The sequence below is a fragment of the Anomalospiza imberbis genome, chromosome 4 (assembly GCF_031753505.1).
Source record: "Anomalospiza imberbis isolate Cuckoo-Finch-1a 21T00152 chromosome 4, ASM3175350v1, whole genome shotgun sequence".
Lineage (NCBI taxonomy): Eukaryota > Metazoa > Chordata > Aves > Passeriformes > Viduidae > Anomalospiza > Anomalospiza imberbis.
In genome coordinates this window covers 61,716,652-61,727,448 of record NC_089684.1, presented here as the reverse complement: position 1 = coordinate 61,727,448, position 10,797 = coordinate 61,716,652, and the positions used below count along the sequence as shown (strand labels likewise).

General features: G+C 34.2%; 1 long non-coding RNA gene across 1 annotated transcript; it reads right to left on the bottom strand.

The window, feature by feature from the left end:
- Positions 1-5,602: 5,602 nt before the first annotated feature.
- On the bottom strand, positions 5,603-10,305 carry LOC137473108 (uncharacterized). Its single transcript, XR_010998611.1, has 3 exons — positions 9,827-10,305; positions 8,772-8,901; positions 5,603-5,845 (listed from the first exon to the last, which is right to left on the bottom strand). It is a non-coding gene; the product is annotated as an uncharacterized lncRNA (long non-coding RNA).
- Positions 10,306-10,797: the final 492 nt, after the last annotated feature.

The following is a 10,797-nucleotide window of genomic DNA, read 5'->3' as shown; positions in this document are numbered from 1 at the left end:
TCAAAACACAAAAATAAAAATATAATAAAAAGGTTTAATCAACAGTTTGTATCCTCCTTATAAGTGCACATGATTGCTATGTGATTATCTTCACATGCAGATGGCTTAGAATTATAATTAAGGTTGAGAAATGAAAATAATATAGAAGAATAAAATCCTGCAAACCTGCAGGCAAACTACTTGGCCGATGAAAGAATAGTATACAATACAAAATGATAAAGGGAGGACATGAGAAACACCCTGAAAAGTAGTATTTCATTCTGCTAGGCACTGACTACAGACATAACCCCTAATCAAACACTTTGGAGGAGTGCCAGCAACAGGGTGAGAGAAAGCAGAAAATTCCTCCACAGAAGACTGTATGACTGAAATCACCACTAAATGAATTCTGAGAGTACTAAGGGAAAGTAACTTCATGTTACATATCTCCCTCATTCTTGGTCCAGTTCAAAGATAAAGTTTAAAGGTAGTTCATGTCACACAGAAACAGCTTAGGAATGAATACCAAGGCTAACTGACCCAGTGACAGAGTTTGATGGTGGCCAGAGTGGAGGCACATGGAAGTTTAAGAACAGGGCAAGCACAGAAGCCATTTTGTCCAAACATCCTTTCAGTATCCAGCTAAGGTGCCTTTGTCTACTCCTTTTTGACCCTAGGTTAACAGCTAAAAAGTGAAATACCTAGGTGTTATCCATTGCTCATCAGGGCAGTAAGGGCAATGGCTTTCTGCCACACTGAGAACAGATTTTATCCCTAACACAGAATTTTGAAGGCATAAAAGGAGAAACAATGGTTCAAATAGTAATAAAATTGAAGAGTAGTCAAGAGGCCATTCAGAGACCAAGCAGGACAACAAAGGTGTCAGAAACAGGTGTGGATAAGAGAACTAGTAACACAGCTGGATAAAGCCCAGCAACTCCTGTGAAAAGAAATGGTCTCACTAAGGCAAGGCATTGAAGGAATTCAGCGCACATTGTGCCCGTTGTGACCTGAGTGAAGCGTGTGCTGGAGGAGAAGAAAAGCACATTCTTTCCAATACTCACCCAAGAAGGGTCACCAATATCAGCTTCTGCTCTATCAGAGTCTTTGAAGGATCCTGACTAATACGGAATGCTTTGCCCGTTCCCAAATTGTGATACAGTATTATACAGTAGTGTTCTAATGGTCTTCTAATTTCAAATGCAATGTTTGGTTTTTCAGAAAGATTAATTTTAAAAATAATAAATTCAAAATGGTCAGATGTATGGGAGAGAGAATGATATGGTCATTGTCATGAAGGCTTGGCAAGAAATTGAAACACATTTTTTATTCATTTATTTCATAGACAGTAAGAAAGTCTGGTACTATTCATTTGAATCTGTGATGATTTCAAAGGCAGAACCTCTAGACTCTGAAATTCCTGATTTTTTAAAAATCATTATATTATTATCTCCAGAATAGCTTCTGAATTGAGTATTGTTCTTTAAAGGAGAAAGAAGTAAAAAAATCAGGACCTGACTAGAAGGCCAAATAGCAGACTTTGAAAAGTTTCTCTCTTGTTTTAATGAGCTTTAGACAACTCTTTTATTATATGAGCACTTTACCATCCAAATATTTTAAAATATGTTAAAAATTATTATATACCTATTGCATTTCTAAAATGAAAGCACATGCAAGGTAAAACAGAGTGAAAGTTATGTGGGAAGCAGTACACAGCCACATGGAAAAGAAAAATTATTTCTAGAAAACTGAAATATCTTCCAAATTTTATTTATTCTCTCTCTTTTATTTTCTCCTCAGCAAGGAAATGGAAATGGACAATAATGTCTTCATTCACAATATTCCTCAGAATGACAATACAAAACCACAAAGAGTGTGAACTTATTGTAAGTAGAATTGTGAGCTTCAGGAAAAGAATCAATCAAATCAATAATCAATAATGTGTGAATCTGAGCTTCCAGGAATCTTGAGAGATTAGATCTGATAATGATATCTCAAACAATCCCTTTTATGGCTCCCAAATGTTATTTTAAAATTAAAAAAAAAAAAAAAAAAAAAAAAAAAAAAAAAAAAAAAAAGCTGAGATATTTCTTCACCATAGCAGTGTTAGACGGCAGCAATCCCTCTTTTCAAGTAGGTAAAAGAAAAAAAAAGTGAAATTACTGGTTTTGTATAGATGGAAAACTATAGATTTGCACAAACTGAGATATTAACTAAACACCAGCACACTCCCAGAGGCAGAATGCAGCAGAATTTTCTGGCATATTTCTCTGCTTTAAACAACTGGAATGCTTAACATGTAGGAAAGCTAAACCTAGTCAATATTTATTACACATTTCAGATTTAAAGCACATAAAAAATAAAGCTTTGATTTACTAGTGCCAAAAAAGCAAATTAACTCTGTTTCTACCATCATAATATCTGCAGCAAACATTTGAACTGAACTTACCACCCCTACCACCTACACAAAAGGTAGATTTAGAGTAAAAGAACTATAAACACATATTGTTTTCCTCCCCCTGCCTTTAAGGTAGACCCAAAATGAACTTTTTATATTTATTTTTCTTCTTTTCTTCTTGTTGCCTAAGATCCAGTCTCATAATCTAAGTTTATTGGATACACGGAAAAAAGGAATTCACAAGCAAAACAAAGTTCTTTGCTGCAGAACAGCCTCATAATAGTGGAAAATACAGTGTTAAAACAGTCCCTTTTCCTTACTTTTCACAAATTCAACCACAGCTGATCTCATGGCTCCTTTGCTGTCAAATAAATTTCAGGAAAATCTTACAAGCATGGTAAAGAATGTTAAGGTGAGCACTGTGTGATCCTGAGTGATGCTTGCCAGTTCTGCAGCAGCAGGGTATGGATGTCTGGATGAATACAGGTTAGGAGTCAGAAAGCCAAGATTTACTCCTTTCACTGAATTCCCTGAAATGAAAGCAGGGAGATGAAGGCTGAGATGTCCTCATTCTTTCAGAGAACTTTCAGTGTCGTTCTGACCTATGTCTGATCATACAGAAAACAGCGAAAGAAAATAAACAATTTTGGATTTTTTATTAGTAACTCCAGTTTATTTAAAATTTCATGTTCTCTTCAGGGAACTATTATTTTAATTACAGTTTTGGGCAAGAAAATCTAGAAAGTTTGTGGGCAAGATACTTTCAAACACTCCATTCCCATCTGTTTCCAGTAGGCAAACCAGTCAAGGCAAAATAGAAACATAGCAGAATATTCATTAAGGTTTCTACTTTAAATATTTTTTTTTTTAATAAAATTTTATATTTTTTAATATTTTATATTTTGAAATATTATGTAATAAAAGCATCTTAAATTATTCAATTTGCTTTTTGTTGCCCAAGTTGCTATGTTATTTCCTAGGTGTTTTTCTAAAATTTTGCCATTCTTAACTGCTTATTGCTTAGATTGCCTTTCAAGAAAAACTTCAAGTGCCGTGTAATTATAATATAGTATAAAACTACCTATATAATCACATGTTTAAAGAAAGACATCCAAAATAAAAAAGCAGGTATATAGAAAGAGAATAAAGTCCGAAGTTTCTGTGTTCCAGTGTGTCACTGTATACCTTGGAAATGCTTACAACCAATGTATGGAAAAACCAATTTGACATCTAAACCAGTGTTTGGATTTTTGTGTTCAGAGAGAGATAGTTCAATGATAAAGGGCATTGCTTTTGATAAACATTATATAAATAATAGGCTGTTCTAAGCATTACATCTAAAAGTTCCCAAGTGTGTCTGAGGATGAACTAGGCTGTTTGGATCATTTTAACAAAGTGAAGCCTCGGAGGGAAAAAAAAGATATATTAATTATGTATCAAAAATAGTGGCTATTTCTTCAGTTTTGTGCATTTTAACTGAGAATGCCAGTTAAAAAGATCATCAGTTATGTCATTACATACAGGACAAGAATGTCAAATATAGCAGGATCAGTTGCAGTGTCCCCTATTGTGCTGCAAAGTAAAAAAACATCTATTTCGAAGCGTTGGAAGTGGGATCTTTTCCTCTTAAAAATAAAATGTGAAAAAAATGAAGTGTTCTGACCTATTAAAGATACAAGGAAAGCAGTTTTGGTAGGTGCTGTTAATATGAGCTGCTTCCCCTCAGTCTGAAAGTTAATCAGAACACCTTAAAAACACATAATTATTTTTTAAAAACTCATATTTCTTGTTTTATCCTCAATAAGCAAGTAGGTCTTCACATATGGCTGATTTATGGTGACAGTTTCACAGAAGGAATTGTCACTTGCTTCTGTTTAAATTGGGGTCTGGAAGGCTATGTGTAACAGCATTCCTGATAATTGGTTCTATTATGAAGCACTGTCATGGCAAATTTTCTGAACACAAAACAGACTGCATAACACTGCCTCCCAGGAAAAAAAACCCACAACGCTATCCTGCCTCAGCAACATAAACTTATATTCTAATTACACAGAGTAAATGCAATTATACCTTAAATAATGCAGGTGCCAAACCTGAAATTTGGAGTACATATTTTAAACAATACAGAGTTTCCACAGAGCTTAAAACAAAGACATGAAATACTATGGTTTCAATTCTTCTCTAAGAGAAAGAAGAAAAGAATTCTTCCATCTTTTCAAAGTGTACTAGACTGCTATATTTTTCTTTTTTAACTCACTCTCTAACAGACCTTTGCTACTTCATTAAAACATTTTTCAACATGTCATATATATTTGTGGTGTAGCAAACCCTAGTTATTCATGCTGAGTGGCTAACCTTTCTCAAAGCAATTTAGCAACTTTTCTCCTTTCTTCCTTTAATAAAATCTCATCTGAATGGCTCTGAAGCAGAACTGGGCAAGAATTGACCTGAACATAAACCTTTTAAAGATTGGAAAAGGAAAACTTGGGGATTTATATATTTGTCTTGGTTCTGGTACATCAGCTTTGCTTTGATTCTAATTTTCATGCTTTATTCTGTCATCCAGGTCCAGCTAGCACTGAAAACAACTTTCCTTGTAAAATTGCTCTCATACGATTCCAAGTGAGAATGAAACCAAGTTTCCCAAAGACTATCACATAGCATGATTTTAGAATACAACCATCTTAATTTATAATTGCCTTCACACATACTGCGGTTCTCCCCCAAATCATCAACTAAAATATCAGTACCATTATTTAGGATACAAAAGTAATTTTCAATGAATGTGTGATGATTTGGATGGAATGAAAAATCAGCTAAAAAAAATTCTGAAAGAAATTAAGTAGAAAGCAATTTAAACATTAGTTACAAAAAGTGATATTTCAATTTGCATATTTTTTAACAAATTACATATTTCTTTCCCAACATTTAATCACTACATTTCCTTATAGCAGACAATATTTCATCATATTTGGTAAAAATTGTCAAGGTCTCAGGAGAATCCTTACAAAATTACATGCCAAATATCCTTGATTATATATTAGTAATCATTCATATAAATAATTAAATGTCCTCAGATTGTTCTTTTAAGAGTAGTCTATAGCCACAAATATGTATACAGAATTACTATAAGGTTTTTCAGTGTAAAATTCCCATATTTCATTTTTATCTTGGAGGTGAAACTGGTGATTTGAATTGTAGATCAGTGAGCAATAAACTGAGCTCACAGGAGTATCTGGGCAAAGTACTGGCTGGGCAGCAGCACAGTCTTTCCCCCTCTGAGATTCCCAACTATGCTTCATACCAACCAGCTCTAGGGAAAGTTTAATGATAGAGGTACCTTATTTTCTCAACTGAACAGGAAGAGATTTTCTGCCTGGCAGGCAGGATATGCATGGGATTAAAACAGAGCATGACAAAGGCTCATTTGACCACTGCATCACCCACAGTGAAGTTGAAAATTAAATGCTTAGCAAAAATAAAAATTAAAAAAAAATCAAAAAACTTAAGCTTTGAAATGTGAAGGCAGTTCAGATATCACACAATTTAAAGCAAGTGAAACTGACATAATACATTACTTAGTAGAGGAATAAAGAACTACACCATCTACTCCATTAAAGCAGTGCTGCAAAGATAGGATATACATATTTTCAAATCCACTTTCTTTGTAAAATAAGAAGTGCTATTAAGTGATCATAATTTTTGTTTTAGTCTATCATTTGAGAAGAATCATTTATGTTTGCAAGTTTTTATTTCTTAGGGATTCTTTTCATGACTAACAGTACAGTACACAAAGCTCTTGAATACAGTTTAAACCAGTACTTAAACCAGTTAAACCAGTACTTAATTCATTTTTTGCAGTAAAGATCCCAAATCAGTTAAGGTGAAATCATTTTAACTTCCCCTAACTGGAAGATTCTACCTCTTTGCTATACAGTCTGGTTTTAATCCTATCCACTATTCCCTAGACACCACATTTTTACTTATATCACAGTATTGTCAAACATAAGTGTAACAAGCTGGATAGGTTCCTTCCCCATGCTTCCAGGTGGATTAAAATCCTCTAAATAGCCCCTCTTGTTTTTTCATTAACCTTTGCCAGTTTCAAAGAGTACGTAGCCTTTAGGCAGGCTAAATCCTCTGCATTTCTGTATATTCTCTTTCCCACTCATCTACAGTGTCTCTCCCTTGACCTAGAGATTTAACTACTTTTTCCACTTTAGAGTCCCAAACACTTCCCTCAAAGGATCCCTCACAAAAACACACACCCCTCAAGCCTACTCAGAGGCCTAAATTAATTATGCTAATCAGACTACCCTGGCTAACCCAATTAAGTTTAATTAGCTGATGCCTTTCTTCCTAAACCACCTTGCCTTGGGGACATATTACCTCTTCTTTCAAGCTAGCTGCAGAAGACAATCTCCTCTTGCAAACTTGCCCCCTAGCAACAGACATTCAGCAGGGAGAGACTCGGGACAATAAGCCCCTCAAAAGCCGTAGTGAAGCTTCTTGTTTCTTCAGTATTTAAAACTGGACCACATTCACATTGGAATTTGGGCTGTGAACAAAAGGAGATTATTTAGAAAGTCTAGCTTCCATATGATGTCAATACTGCCACTAATAATCATCTTTTCTTAGATTTTCTATGTCATTGGAGAGACATGGCAGCTCCCTGGTCATAGTCAAGAGCACCTCTGTCTTTAGACAGCAGTGCCACTGATCATGTACTTCCCACCTGATCCTGAAACTTTCATTATTTCACCTCTGCCTCCCTTCCATGTCACTGCAGGAAACCTCGTCTGCTTATTTTACTAAACCTGCATGCAGTGATGCAGAAAATCCCCTCTGTGGCAGATTCTGGTTAAATTCTGTCCTGCATGAAGTGAAACTACCATCCCTCACTGCTTTGTGCACTGAACAAAAAACTTTTGAGCTTCTGGTTCATCAAAAAATGATTTCTGTCCAAAATTTCCCCCAGAGAAAAGTCTAAATTAAAAAAAAAAATTCTACCAAATAGAATTCCAAACTAGTGTTGCCTCGGAAATACTGAAAAACTGTTCTTTGGATTATTTCTAGACAAATATTCATTTCAAATCACAGGAAATTTAAAAGGAAGCTATCAGACATCCTTCTTGAAGTGCTTTTATTCTCATCAACATGGAATTGTGAAGTCAGAGGAGGAAGAGAATAAAATGGTGGTACATGATAATCAAACTATTTTTCATCTAAATAGAAATCAGTAAAGAAGAGGGAATCAAAATTGGAAAATATGTTCAAATTTTGAAGCTTTTTTTCTTTTCATTTTAAAACTTGATATTATTTTATGCCAGCTATCAACATTTTTCTATTGCAAATAAAGTTCAATTGGTTCAATAGAAACTTTCAGTATAGCTCAAAGCTTTTTGCCCAACTAAGTGAACTGTTCCTATTTTTATTCAACAAATATGGAAAATGCATTACTTTGACAATGATAAAAAAATCTTAGCTTGTGTTTATTTAGTTTATCTTCAAGTTTAAAAGTAATTATTGTACTGAACAAACTTTTCTTTCCAAGTGCTAAATGAAATGTTAGTTTGAATAAATAGACTGTAGTTAAAAGAAATACTGAAAGAGCCAGTATGATCTGATAAATGATGACCTAGGAAGATTTCATAAGTGATATAAAAAATTGGGAACATCATTATCAAATATTTAATCCCATTCAAAACTTTGTATTCTAAAAAAAAAAAAAAACTGATAACCAGAAGAGATTCCATTAATTATTCTAAGGAATATAATGCTCTGCAAAGAGTATTAATACAACTTACCTTCCTATTAAGGAATAAATTTGCCTCACATCACTGTGTGCTTAGCTTTCCACTGTACAATCAATGTAATGACAGGCATATATAGACTTCTTCTAAATATTTCTAAATTTCAATGATTTTCAGGTTTTTATTTGTGCTTTTGTTTATGTGGTTTTTAAGGGTGTTTTGTTTTGGGGTTTTTTTTGTAATATGTAAGTGTAAAAATCTGCGACATTTTAGAAAATATTTCTACTGATTTCAGTAAGACTTTCCACTAAGTGAGTATTGCAGGAATACCTCCTTGATTGTACATTCCAACAACATGAATATGCTTTGCAAGTATGGCCTCTATATAAGCACGATTCTTAACAGGCTTAAAATCCAGAATAATTTGTAGCAATTCTGTATTTTGCAGAATGCAATCTATTCCTATTTCTCCAATTAAATACATTAGCAGTATGCTCTTAAACAGAAATAGGAGTCTCTGACTGAAATAAGAAAGACCCTTATCAAGCTAAATGTTACATTTCCAATTATAACACTTGGGAAACAGTGATAGGGAAAAAATGCTGGCTGTTACATACCAGAAGAAACAAGTCAAAACTTACTTTCTTGGAGGTCTTCTTTTTTCCCTTATCTCAGCTCTACACCGTGGCACCTTCTGACCTATAATGTTGAACATGTTCAGGCTATTCAGCTGTTAGAATAAACTCCAGCAGCAAGTATGAAATGAATTTCCTATTGAAAACATTTTGATAAAATGTTGGCAGGTAGAAGTAGTGGCACATGATGGGGAGAAAACTACTTTGAAAATACCCAATCTAATGTTCATATTTGGAATTATACAAGTAGTTGCCTGAAGATTCCCATGTATTCAGGAAACTGCATATCTTGCAAATTGTAGTAGGATATGGATTCCTCAAGCCAAACAAGTCCTGTAGTGTATATGAAGTAGAGATAGCATGTTTCCAAAACTGTTTATTTGGAATACAACCATTATTATAATCAAATTCTGCTGTGAATTAGCTTCCTTAGTTCCGCAGATATCAGGTCTGTAGCTTGCACTTAGTTCTTAAAAATTAGTGTAGTACTAAAAAATGAAAGATTTAAATGCTGACATAACACAAAAAAAAAAAAAAATCACAAAACATATAGCCTACTCAATGATTTGTTGCTTAAGATTTAGACTGCTTGGTTCAGTACTGTATCTACTTGAGAAGAGCAATCAAATGTATGTTTCCAGTACAGAGAATTTACATACCCTACACTCATGTATAACATGTTCAAGTGATAGGAGAGTTTCCTATGACACGTATATATTTATTGTTCCAAGGAGTCTGGGTGATTCTCTAAAAATTCTTCCTTAAACTGGCATTAATGTGAGTCTCTTTCAAAGCTTCAGACCAGTATCCTAAAGACACCAGCATAGCTTTCTAGATAATCTCCAAATCCTCTCCTTCTAAAGGTTTTATATGTGCTCCAAAGTGAAAGGACATTGTGAATCATGCAATAAATCAAGGAATTATTATAGTATGATAGGGACTCAAAACCAGCAGATGGTACATATTTCTCTTGAAGGCAGAGGACATTAATGGAGACGAATAAAACAAAACAAAGGAGTAAAGTTCAGAGGAGACATTCATTTTCAAGTCTTACTCTTCACCTCATAGTTCATCTTGATAGCTCATGGATGTTTCTGTTTTCTGTGATCTCGTGTCACAGTCAAACAATAGTGAGTTAGAGAATGCAATTTAGAAGGATGGCATGCTATAGCAACAAATGAGGTGTCAGGAGAGCTGCAAATGAAAAGTATTGGTCTCTTTTCACTCAGTGTTGACTTCTGAAGATCTGTAGAAAGAAAAAGTAGCCCTCAAGACCTTGAAAGATCTGCAGGCATATCTTTGGAGAGAGACAAAACCTTCTCTCCTATTGACAAGCTTCCCCAAACTGGATTTCTTTTCTGATGTCTTAACTTTGCAAGCAAGGGTCTGAAATAAATTGTCAAACTCACTGAAGACAAAAACCTGCTGTGATGCTCCAATTTCAAAAGTTGATATGCTACTGTGTTCATCTGTCTTTAGCCATCACTGCTAATCTGTAGTGGGATTTTCAACGTTAGTCTTTACCTGCTGTGATCTCTATTCATCTGCTAGAGAGGAAGAATAATAATTAATCTTGGTGAATATTTCTATTTCTCTGCTCTCACAACTCAGTAAGTTCTTTATCTCTAGAACCTTTTTAAAAGAAACCCTGCCTTGGTTTCTTAATGTCAAAAATTAATACTTTGTGGTGGTTTTAATAACAGGGAATATGGTTGGATGTCTTGAGTAGTTAGATGTTAGATAAAGCAAAAACTAACAAAATATATCTCAAAATACATTAAAATTGCTGGGAAAACTTTTCTACCTTGTGAATTGAGAAAGAGAGCTCTCCACTCCCTATTTTATTTATGATATTCCACTGAAAAATGAGTCATAGTGTAATTTTTTTTTCACTTTGAGCACTCTTTGTGCATGAAGCCTTAAATTATGTGTATACACTTGATTTAAATGCTTCTAACAAACAGTACCACCCACTTTCTTCAACATACAGTTCTTAAGACCCCACTGCAAATGGTATCCACAGTTTCTCTCC